This window comes from Phyllobates terribilis, unplaced genomic scaffold (genome assembly GCF_046119375.1).
Source record: "Phyllobates terribilis strain yellow unplaced genomic scaffold, ASM4611937v1 Scaffold_3__8_contigs__length_932513732, whole genome shotgun sequence".
NCBI lineage: Eukaryota > Metazoa > Chordata > Amphibia > Anura > Dendrobatidae > Phyllobates > Phyllobates terribilis.
Genome location: NW_027362763.1, coordinates 201,635,539 through 201,648,712, shown reverse-complemented (window position 1 = coordinate 201,648,712; position 13,174 = coordinate 201,635,539).

Sequence of the window (13,174 nt, the reverse complement as noted above, 5' to 3'; positions counted from 1 at the left end):
TCATAAGGCTCTACTGACCCCTAAAACTGTTAAGGAAGAGTCAGGTGTTTCCAGGTTTATCACTACTTTCTCCAGCCGGGCTAATGGGGTCAGGGAGATCCTAAAACGTCATTGGCCTATTCTGCTTATGGATGCAGACATCAGAGAGGCGGTATGTCCATTTCCTCAGAACATCTTTGGCAAGGGCAGGTCACTTAAAGATAGGTTGGTCCACAGCCATTTTAAAGATACCCCTGATCCATCATGGCTGGAGAACCAAGCCAAGGGCTGCAATAGGTGTGGCAACTGTAATGCTTGTGAGTCTGTGACAAAGGGTAGGACGTTTCGTGGTAATGTGACTAGGAAGGAGTACACCATACGACATTTCATTAACTGTCGCACCACTGGAGTGATATACAAGGCCACATGCCTTTGTGGCATTGAATATGTGGGTAAGACAAAACGTGAGTTCCGAAGAAGAATCAGAGAGCATATACGTGATATTATCAATAAGCGTGACACTCCAATTGCTAATCACGTTAATGGAGCACACAGTGGAGATACCAGGTACATCCAGTTCATGGATATTGATAGGATCATACCTTCTGTAAGAGGAGGTAACTGGGACCAAAAGATCCTACAGAGTGAATGCAAATGGATCTTCTGGTTAAAAACATTGCAACCACATGGCCTTAATGAACAACGATCTTTCATTCTTTTTTTGTAGCAAGAGGGCTTAATAGGGACTAGTTAGTTGAGGGTCAGCTGCCGGTGAGTGGGGGCGCCAATCTCGTTTACCCCATAGGGTGCCAACCTCCGCAATAGGCAGGGCCAGTATTTAGTTCAGCTATTTTCTAGGGCCACAATAGTTCCTCTTCTATTCTCATTCCTTCATTCCCACCTTGTCCTTCTGCCCTTATGCCACCTTTGGTCAGGTTTATGCGTGCTCAGGGGCCCCTACTGCATATCATTTGTGTTATCATATTTCCTTTGTGATGTGAGATAATACATAGTATATCTCTATTTTTTGGACTTTAGTGATCCTTGCGTTTTTTTTTCTGTGTATCCATTTAATTACTATGACTAGGTACTGCACTTTACTCCGTGGTATGTGATCCCTTATGATCTCATTTATATTGTGATTTGAGTTCGCTGGATCACATTAATATCGATGCAGATACAGTACAGACCAAAATTTTGGACACACCTTCTCATTTAAAGATTTTTCTGTATTTTCATGACTATGAAAATTGTACATTCACACTGAAGGCATCAAAACTATGAATTAACACATGTGGAATTATATACTTAACAAAAAAGTGTGAAACAACTGAAAATATGTCTTATATTCTAGGTTCTTCAAAGTAGCCACCTTTTGCTTTGATGACTGCTTTGCACACTCTTGCCATTCTCTTGATGAGCTTCAAGAGGTAGTCACCGGAAATGGATTTCACTTCACAGGTGTGCCCTGTTAGGTTTAATAAGTGGGATTTCTTGCCTTATAAATGGGGTTGGGACCATCAGTTGTGTTGTGCAGAAGTCTGGTGGATACACAGCTGATAATCCTACTGAATAGACTGTTAGAATTTGTATTATGGCAAGAAAAAAGCAGCTAAGTAAAGAAAAACGAGTGGCCATCATTACTTTAAGAAATGAAGGTCAGTCAGTCCGAAAAATTGGGCAAATTTTGAAAGTGTCCCCAAGTGCAGTTGCAAAAACTATCAAGCGCTACAAAGAAACTGGCTCACATGAGGACCGCCCCAGGAAAGGAAGACCAAGAGTCACCTCTGCTTCTGAGGATAAGTTTATCCGAGGCACCAGCCTCAGAAATCGCAGGTTAACAGCAGCTCAGATTAGAGACCAGGTCAATGCCACACAGAGTTCTTGCAGCAGACACATCTCTTCAGCAACTGTTAAGAGGAGACTTTGTGCAGCAGGCCTTCAAGGTAAAATAACTGCTAGGAAACCACTGCTAAGGACAGGCAACAAGCAGAAGAGACTTGGTTGGGCTAAAGAACACAAGGAATGGACATTAGACCAGTGGAAATCTGTGCTTTGGTCTGATGAGTCCAAATTTGAGATCTTTGGTTCCAACCACCGTGTCTTTGTGCGACGCAAAAAAGGTGAACGGATGGACTCTACATGACTGGTTTCCACCGTGAAGCATGGAGGAGGAGGTGTGATGGTGTGGGGGTGCTTTGCTGGTGACACTGTTGGGCATTTATTCAAAATTGAAGGCATACTGAACCAGCATGGCTACCACAGCATCTTGCAGCGGCATGCTATTGCATCCGGTTTGCATTTAGTTGGACCATCATTTATTTTTCAACAGGACAATGACCCCAAACACACCTCCAGGCTGTGTAAGGGCTATTTGACCAAGAAGGAGAGTGATGGGGTGCTATGCCAGATGACCTGGCCTCCACAGTCACCAGACCTGAACCCAATCGAGATGGTTTGGGGTGAGCTGGAGCGCAGAGTGAAGGCAAAAGGGCCAACAAGTGCTAAGCATCTCTGGGAACTCCTTCAAGATTGTTGGAAGACCATTTCCAGTGACTACCTCTTGAAGCTCATCAAGAGAATGGCAAGAGTGTGCAAAGCAGTCATCAAAGAAAAAGGTGGCTACTTTGAAAAACCTAGAATATAAGACATATTTTCAATTGTTTCACACTTTTTTGTTAAGTATATAATTCCACATGTGTTAATTCATAGTTTTGATGCCTTCAGTGTGAATGTACAATTTTCAAAGTCATGAAAATACAGAAAAATCTTTAAATGAGAAGGTGTGTCCAAACTTTTGGTCTGTACTGTATATCGGAAGGAGCTCTGCATCCGGAGCGTCACTGTGGAGGGCGTGTATTAGTTAATACGCCCCCTGCTAGCGCGAGGTATGATGACGGAAATCAATTGAATACTGTCTGCGCATGCGCAGAAGCTGTGCGCTCTCCTTGCAGTCCATCGACCGGATCTTGTGTCATGTCTGGCGACAGCATGGGCCGCGCATAGGTTATTGCGTCATACCCGGAAGCGCGCCACCGGCCTTAGCGTGCAGGATATGCATAAATTGCACTGTGGTCATCTCTGTGAACACATCAGCCTTCTAATACATCCAAGAGGATGGGGGCATAAGTCTGGGCAAATGAACTCCCCTCATGACTAAAGAGAAACGCGTCGGGAGCCCGCCTATTTTATACCACCAGCAATAGAGGATCAGATAAGTAGATTATATATTTATGGTACTCCTTTATACTACAAACATATGGTGGAATGATTCATGTGTGGTTATGTGTTTAGTCTAACCACAATTGATATTGATTGCCTCAAACATTTACATTTGTTTGGCTGATCTATAATGTACTAAGTTAGCTGGTTGGTTCCGTAGGGCGATACTTAGAGTGTAGACCTTGCATATTGAACTTTGCTTTGCTTGTGTTCTACTACTTGGTTGGAATCATGCTAATTTTGGTGTGATCTGGTGGTGGAGTTTAGCTATGTTAAGACTCTAGCGTCTCACCTTTATGAGGTGGGCACATTTATAGTATAGGATCACACCTACATAGGGTTTTTTGTTTGCCCCATTAAGTTTGGGTATAATTTGCCCTATTTGGTATTTAATTATACCATTTTAGTACTACATGGTATATTTTATACATGTGGTGCACTTTTTGCACTTTGGATCTGATTTTAAATATTTTGAAATAAAGTTTATTAATTTTATCTCTCTGCTATTTATCACTAAATTCGTTGGGCACCACACTAGCTTTTCTACCCTCAGAGAAAAGACACCCCACCCACCAAGATTGCCTTTACCAATGGCCAGTAAGGTACTGTCCCAGAGGGGGAGGAATAAAAGTAAGCCAGAGCTTCTCTGGCCAGAAGAACGCCATTCTGGTCAGGAGTGGCAAGAAGAGAGAAGCCACAGCGTCTGCCCGGATGATGGAGCCAGAACCATGTGCAGTGCCCCAGCAAGCTGCAACAGGAGGAGAAACAGCGGAGGATGCAGGTTTGTGTCCTCTCCCTGCAGCAGTCACGGACCGGGATCCTCCCAGCTCGGCACGGACACGGCCGCACAGCCTCACCCGGATCCAGCATTCTCCCCAGTGCCGGAGGCGGGACCCTCAGGTATGGTACCTGACCCTGTACCCATCGTCGGACTCACCGGAGAAGCTGCCAGTGTCCGCGGGTATCAGGACCGTAGTACCGCCCACTGCACCGCCCCACCAAGACCCGCAGGGACTACGCACCGAGGTAGGAGCCTGTCCAGTCCCGGAAGTCATCATCACGGCGGTGATGTCCATCCCGGCCTCTGCTATCGTGAGAGCGGCGGGGCTTCCGGCCACGACAAGCGAGCACCACGGGGCCAAGATGGTGGCGCCCAGCCGGGACCGAAGTCACCGGTAATGGCGCCTATACACCCCACTACCGCTACCGCCCGGCCAGGGAGTGAGCAGGGGCCACAGGAAGAGCCATGGGCCAGGTAAGGAGGCTCTTCCCCTCCCCCACCGGGCACCGGTTTGGGACCCAGCCTACCCAGGAGAATGAGTCCGGGCCCACAGCCAACACCCCAGGGGTCGGCTGCCTCTGCCAGGACAGGAAAAGAGGAATCTCCTTCAGCCTCAGTGCGGCTCCCACTATTCATGCCACTTGCAGCCCTGTGTCCATCTATTGTGGGGTGGCACCAACTCCAGAAAAAAAGGAGAAAATGGACTGAGACTGTCCAATGTGGTAAATAAGGAAGTCAAGAGGGCAATGAAAATAAAAAAAGGGCTTTCGGTAAACTTAAACAAGAAGGCAGCGAGGAAGCGCTAATATCTTATAGGGAAAAAACAAAATCTGTAAGAAACAAATAAGAAGAGCAAAAGAGGAGACAGAGAGACTAATTGCCAAGGAAAGTAAAACGAATCCCAAATTGTTCTTTAACTATATAAACAGTAAAAGGATTAAAACTGATGGAGTTGGCCCATTGAAAAATAACCTGGGTAAAATCATAGAGGGCGATGAGGGTAAAGCAAACCTACTCAATAGCTTCTTCTCCACTGTTTTAACAAAAGAAAACAATTTATCGGAGGAAATGCAGAGTGATAAAGTAAACCCTCCGCTAAATATCACCCACCTAACCCAGGAGGAAGTTCAGAAACGCCTAAATAATATCAAAATAGACAAGTCACCAGGCCCAGATGGCATACACCCCCGGGTACTAAAAGAATTAAGTAATGTGATAGACAGACCGCTGTATCTTATATTCAAGCACTCTTTATGGACAGGGACTGTCCCACTAGACTGGCGCCAAGCAAATGTGGTACCAATATTCAAAAAGGGGTCTAAAAGTGACCCTGGGAACTATAGACCAGTAAGCTTAACGTCTGTTGAGGGTAAATTGTTTGAAGGATTTCTTAGAGATGCTATTGTAGAATATCTTAATGATAATAACTGTCTAACTCCATATCAACATGGATTCATGAGGGATCGCTCCTGCCAAACAAACCTGATGGCCTTCTACGAGGAGGTGAGCTCACAGCTGGACCGGGGAGAGTCAGTGGATGTTGTATACCTTGACTTCTCCAAAGCGTTTGATACCGTGCCACACAAAAGGTTGGTATATAAAATGAGAATGCTTGGTCTGGGGGATAATGTGTGCAAGTGGGTAAATAGCTGGCTGAGTGATAGAAAGCAGAGGGTGGTTATCAATGGAGTAAGCTCAGGGTGTGTCAGGGTTACTAGCGGGGTGCCTCAAGGGTCTGTCTTGGGCCCTATATTATTTAATATATTTATTAATGATCTAGTGGAAGGGTTGCATAGTAAAATAGCAATATTTGCAGATGATACTAAACTTTGTAAAGTAGTTAATACAGATGAGGATAGGGCACAGCTACAGGAGGATTTAGATAAATTGGGGAGTTGGGCCAAAAAATGGCAAATGGGGTTCAATGCCGATAAATGTAAGGTCATGCACATGGGAAAGTCACCAATACATATTAAATGGGAAACCGTTGGGGAAATCTGACACGGAGAAGGACCTGGGCGTCTTGGTTAGCAGCAAATTAAATTGGAGTGCCCAGTGTCAGGCAGCAGCTGCGAAGGCAAATAGAGTCATGGCATGCATCAGAAGAGGAATAGGGGCATATGATGAGAACATTGTTCTTCCTCTGTATAAAGCGCTGGTAAGGCCGCATTTAGAATATTGTGCACAGTTCTAGGCTCCGGTGCTCAGGAAAGACATATTGGAGCTAGAGAGGGTAAAAAGGAGGGTGACTAAGGTAATAAAGGGAATGGAGGGACTAGAATACCCAGAGAGGTTGTCAAAATTAGGCCTCTTTACGTTGGAAAAGAGAAGGCTTAGGGGAGACCTGATAAACATGTATAAATACATCAGGGGGCAGTACAGAGATCTCTCCCATGACCTGTTTATACCAAGGATGGTGACAAAGACGAGGGGGCACACTATGCGTCTGGAGGAAAGGAGGTTCCTGCACCAGCATAGAAGGGGATTCTTTACGGTCAGAGCCGTGAGACTCTGGAACTCTCTGGGAGAGGAAGTGGCGATGTCCAACTCACTTAATGAGTTCAAGAGAGGCCTGGACACCTTTCTTGAGAACAATAAAATTACATCTTATGCTTAGTGATAGTTAATTAATCCAGGGATTTAATCTGACTGCCAGATTGGAGTCGGGAAGTGAATTTTTCCTCAATGATGTAAATTGGCCTATACCGCATGTGATTTTTTTGCCTTCCCCTGGATCAACGCTGCGGAATAGCTGCAGTGCACAAGAAATAGGCTGAACTGGATGGACGCTTGTCTTTTTTCGGCCTTATAAACTATGTAACTATGTAACTGTGGGACTTCACCCTGAGACTGTTGAGCCCTTCCTGTAGGTCACCAAGTTGTGCTAGTTGCACGTTGAGTTTAAGGGATAGTTCCCCATCCTGGATAGTGACCAGGTCCCAGACTATGTGTGTGATTTTTCTTCAAAGGCTGGAAAGCCATCAAGGACTGTTACAGTAACAGGACTGTGTTGCTGTTGGTTTCCCAGTTAAGGCTGGACAGGTCTCTAGTTGAAAAGTATTATTTAAATAGCTGGACAAGCAAAAATTTATTTCTGTTTGCCTTATTTTTTTTATTTGCACCTGTTGTGCCCTTTTCTGCTGGATATGCGGGCACCTCAAGCGAGTTGGGGAACCCTCACCCTCCACTTATGGACTGTGCCGTACCCTGTCCAGGTACTGTTACTTGAATTTGCACTTTATGGACTGTGCCTTAATAGTTTACAAGAAACGGACGTTGTTTCTGTCCCTGTTTTAAAGGACTGTCCCCTTTTCCTGTTCTAGGGTCCTTACCCAGAAGGACCGAGGACCCCTGCCTTAAGAGAAAAAGGACTGTGTTCTTATATGGCACAAACCTTCTCAGGAACATTGAATGTATTGAATATGTGTTTTAGTGGTTGTCAAGTATTTTACCAAAGACTGTTGCAGTATTTAAATATGTTTGCAATTTGATAAAGTTGTTTAGCAGAAGTTAGGGAGAGTCGGTTGAAGAGGTGTGAAAAGCTCTGGCTGAAGAAGTGACTGTTGATTTAAAATGTGGTTAGAAATGCTTTTTCCTTGCAGGAGGACTACCAACAAAAGAGTCAGATAGGGTAAATGTGTTGTTTATGTAAATTGCGAAAAGGGGTCCACAGTGTCCAACCACAACTTCACCTTTAAGTAAAGGGACAGTATTGGGGGAACACTATCCGAGGATAGTTAGGGGAGAACTACCACAACTTCAAGGGGCTGGTTAAGGTAACCAGGTAGAAGGCAAATGTCGAGAATGACATTCAAAAAGGAGGGAAGAGTTTAATGGGTAGATACTAGTGTTGAGCGAACATGCTCGACACTGCTCGGTACTCGCCCGAGCATCACGCTACTCGGGATGTTCGGCGAGCACCGAGCATTTCCGGGTTACTCGGGCGGGAGCTCGGGTCTCCGCCCTGCATGTTTGGCGCTCTTTACAGAGCCAATGAACATGCAGGGATTGCCAGCCAGTCACTGTAATGCCGCAGCCATGTTGTTTGTGGGCATTACAGTGATTGGCTGGCCACACAGCGTCACCTCGAGTATTTAAAACCCGGGCGCAGTCGCTCCGGATCAGACAGTGTAGGGACAGCGCTGCTGATTTAGGGAGAGATATATCCTGCAAAATAGTTAGTGTAGGGTCTGTAAAGGCTGCCAGATCAAACAAACAGTCCTTCTCAGGACTAATATCCATCCCAGGTATATCAGGCAGGCAGGCAGGCTGTATAGGAGACGCAGTGGTTATACCAGCAAACGCTGCATTACAGTCCTGTGTGCTGCTCCTGTTGCTGAAATTGCTGGACTTAGCTCCAGGACCTGGGGGCCAGGAAAAATCCTTTTTTTTTATCTAAATCCTCTTTTTTTTTTTTCCTCCTTCACAATGTACAAATACCCATCTTATTAACCTTTTGGTGCCCCCCCCCAAAAAAAAGTGCGCCTCTGATTTTTCAGACACAAATATATCTGTTGAAAATAGTCTGGTGTAGGCCAGAGAAATAGAAGTGTGGTTTTGCAGTTCTATGGGCCATTTGTATCTAAAAAAAAACAGTTTGAGTGTGTCGCTCACTGTTCAGCCGCAAATATATATATATTTTAAAAAGCCTGGTATACACCAGTAAATTATTACTGTGGTTTTGATGTTCCACGGTAAAACCTCTCTATTATCCTGTTTTTGGCATTTTTTGCTGTATAAAAATAATAATAGTGTCTCCCTGATTTTTCAGACACAAATATATCTGTTGAAAATAGTCTGGTGTAGGCCCGAGAAATACAAGTGTGGTTTTGCAGTTCCACGGTACAAACCTCTGTATTATCCACTTTTGGGCCATTTGTATCTAAAAAAAACAGTTTGAGTGTGTCGCTCACTGTTCAGCCGCAAATATATATATATTTTAAAAAGCCTGGTATACACCATTAAATTATTACTGTGGTTTTGATGTTCCACGGTAAAACATCTCTATTATCCTGTTTTTGGCATTTTTTGCTGTATAAAAATAATAATAGTGTCTCCCTGATTTTTCAGACACAAATATATCTGTTGAAAATAGTCTGGTGTAGGCCAGAGAGACAGAAGTGTGCTTTTGCTGTTCCACGGTAAAAAATCTCTATTATCCTGCTTTTTGCATTTTTTGCTGTAAAAAAAAAAAAAAAATAGTGTCTCCCTGATTTTTCAGACACAAATATATCTGTTGAAAATAGTCTGGTGTAGGCCAGAGAGACAGAAGTGTGCTTTTGCTGTTCCACGGTAAAAAATCTCTATTATCCTGCTTTTTGCATTTTTTGCTGTAAAAAAAAAAAAAAAATAGTGTCTCTCTGATTTTTCAGACACAAATATATCTGTTGAAAATAGTCTGGTGTAGGCCCGAGAAATACAAGTGTGGTTTTGCAGTTCCACGGTACAAACCTCTGTATTATCCACTTTTGGGCCATTTGTATCTAAAAAAAACAGTTTGAGTGTGTCGCTCACTGTTCAGCCGCAAATATATATATATTTTAAAAAGCCTGGTATACACCAGTAAATTATTACTGTGGTTTTGATGTTCCACGGTAAAACATCTCTATTATCCTGTTTTTGGCATTTTTTGCTGTATAAAAATAATAATAGTGTCTCCCTAATTTTTCAGACACAAATATATCTGTTGAAAATAGGCTGGTGTAGGCCCGAGAAATACAAGTGTGGTTTTGCAGTTCCACGGTACAAACCTCTGTATTATCCACTTTTGGGCCATTTGTATTTAAAAAAAACAGTTTGAGTGTGTCGCTCACTGTTCAGCCGCAAATATATATATATTTTAAAAAGCCTGGTATACACCAGTAAATTATAACTGTGGTTTTGCTGTTCCACGGTAAAACATCTCTATTATTCAGGTTTTGGTAGTTTTTTCCGTAAAGAAAAACAGTAGTATCTCCTGACTGTTGTGACACAAAAATATATCTGTTGAAAATAGTCTTGTGTAGGCCCGACATCCCAGTGTGGTTTCGCAGTTCCACGGGTCAAATCGCTGTACTATCCAGATTTGGGCCTTTGGTATCTAAAAAAAAAGCAGTTTGAGTGTGTCGATCACTGTTCAGCCGCAAATATCTCTATTTAAAAAAGTGTGGTATACCCCAGTAAACAATAACTGTGGTTTTCCTCTTCCACGGTTCTAATCTACTCTTTATTACCCTTTTTCCATTGATAGTGCAAGTGTAAGCTATTTTACTTCATTTACAATGGGCAAGGCGCGTGGCAAGGGACGTGGAAGTGGACGTTCTGGTGATGGTTCGTGCAGAGGACGGGGCCGTGGCCAAGGTGAAAATGTGCCACAACCAACAGCCACATCTTCTCGCTCCCACTTCTTGACCGACTTACTAGGGAAGCACAGAACAACACCAGTATTGAGAACTGATCAGTGTGAACAGGTTATTAATTGGATAGCAGACAATACTTCCAGTTACCTGGTCAACTCTTAGTAGCCGTGAGTCTCGACCGCATACTCCTCCTCACCCTGATGCTCCTTCCTCCCACCATGCCGAGTGTCGTCAGACAGCAAGTGATCCCACACTTGGACACTCTGAAGAGCTGTTCACTGGTCCATTTCCATATTTGGGCCCCTCGCCTGATACGCTTGAAGTGGTGGAAGAGGAGATCCCATGTTGCGATGCCCAAATATTTGAACAGCCACGGCCACAGGAAGTCGACGATGGCAATCTGTCACAAGAGGTGGACGATGACGAGACACAATTGCCAGGAAGTGAGGAGGAGGATCGTGGTGCGCAAGTGGAAGAGGAGGAGGTGGTGAATGATCTAGTAACTGACCCAACGTGGAAGGAAGACATGCAGAGTGAGGCCAGCAGCACACAGGGGGAGGGAGGCAGAGTACCCCAACAGGCAGGAAGAAGCAGTGTGGTGGCCGCAGACAGAAGGCAGGCAACTGTTCCCCGTAACACCAACACGAGGGACGTTGCCAGTACAAGCGGTAGGTCTTCCAGAGTCTGGAATTTTTTTAAAGACTCTGCTGATAACCCCAAAAAGGCCATATGTTCCACCTGCCATGCCAGCATCAGCAGGGGTGACAAAACTACCAGCCTGACCACCACCAGCATGATCAGGCACATGGCAGCAAAGCACCCGACTTTGTGGGGCGAAACCCAGGGTCCACGACCAGTGTCAGCGGGTGTCACCACTGCTTCTTCCACTGTTGTGCGTGCAATAGAACCCCCTGTTGTGTGTGCAAGGCAATCCCCTGTCCATACTGCATGTAAAGATGCCCCCTCCTCTCAGTCTTCACTTGTTATGGCAGTTTCTCAAGAAACAGCATCAACGTCCACGTCCACGTCCCACCGCAGCGTTCAATTGTCCATATCCCAGACCTTTGAACGAAAGCGGAAATTCGCAGCTAACGCCCCACAGGCCACAGTCCTAAATTCGCACATTTCACGACTGCTTGCATTGGAAATGCTGCCTTTTAGGCTGGTGGAGACGGAATCCTTCCGCAATCTTATGGCGGTGGCCGTCCCTCGGTACTCGGTCCCCAGCCGACACTATTTTGCCCGGTGTGCCATCCCTGCACTACACAAGCACGTGTCCCAAAGCATCTGCCGTGCCCTCAACAACGCAGTTACTGGGGGAGTCCACCTGACAACGGACACATGGACAAGTGCTTGTGGCCAGGGATGGTACATCTCTCTGACGGCACACTGGGTAAACATAGTGGAAGCCGGGACCCAGTCGGACCTTGGGACGGAACACATCCTCCCCACACCGAGGATTGCGGGCCCTATGTCAGTCAGAGTTGCCCCCACAGTGTACAGCTCCTGCGCATCCTCCTCCTCCTCCTCCTCATGTTCAGCCTCCATCTCAGATATCACCACATCAGTTACAAGCTGGAAGCATTGCAGTACTGCCTCCGCCAAGCGGCAACAGGCTGTGCTGAAACTCATAAGCTTAGGTGATAAACCTCACACTGCTTGTGAGTTGTGGACAGCTGTGAAAGAGCAGGCAGATCTGTGGCTGAGACCGCTGAACCTACATCCCGGCATGGTCGTGTGTGACAATGGCCGTAACCTGGTGGCGGCTCTGAGGCGAGGTGAGATCACACACGTACCATGCCTGGCTCATGTGCTTAACCTCGTGGTTCAGCGGTTTCTTAAATCGTACCCCGAGTTGCCAGATCTGCTCGTGAAAGTACGCCGCCTGTCAGCTCATTTTCGCAAGTCGGCTACAGCTTCCGCCGCCCTTGCTGTGTTGCAGCAGCGTTTGCAGCTTCCGGCACACCGACTGGTGTGTGATGTCCCCACACGTTGGAACTCTACCCTCCACATGTTGCAAAGGATTTGTGAGCAGAAGAGAGCAGTTGTGTAGTACCAGCTGCAACAAGGCCGTCGATATTCAGGTCAGACTCCACACATAAGACCTCAGGAGTGGACCTGGATGTCTGACATATGTACCATCCTGACAAACTTTGAGGAGGCCACCAAGATGGTGAGTGGCGATGACGCCATCATTAGTGTCAGCATCCCACTTATCTGTCTTTTGCAACGCTCTCTGCAGAGAATTAAAGAGGAGGCATTACAGCCAGAGTATGATGAGATGGATCAAGAAGCCGTAGCGGGCGATTACACACAGCCCAGCCTCATCTCATCCCAATGTGCATTGGGGGACAATGAGGGAGAGGAGGAGGAGGAGGAGAAGGAAGAACAGGAGCTGCTATCATGCGTTGTAGACGGTAGTACCTGTACAAGTGTCATACCGTCGGTTCAGCGTGGGTGGCCTGAGGACAGGGGGGAGGAGGAAGAGGAGGAGGAGAGCATGGTCAGTCGTCATCTTGGTGAGGACACGGAAATCTTGCCCGTTACCAGTCTGGCACGCATGGCTGACTTTATGTTACGCTGCCTTAACCGTGACCCTTGCGTTGTCAAAATGTTGGGTGACAGTCATTACTGGTTGGTGACACTTGTAGACCCCCGCTACAAGGAGAACTTTCACTCTCTTATTCCTGAGGTGGAGAGGTCTACAAAAATGGGGCAATACCAGAAGGCCCTTGCTGCAGAACTCTTAAAAAAATTCCCATCTGAACACGCTAGCGGCAGAGGTCACAGTTCGTTGCCCAACCAAGGCGTACAGGCGAGAGAGATGCAACTCCAATCCAGCAGAGGCAGGGGA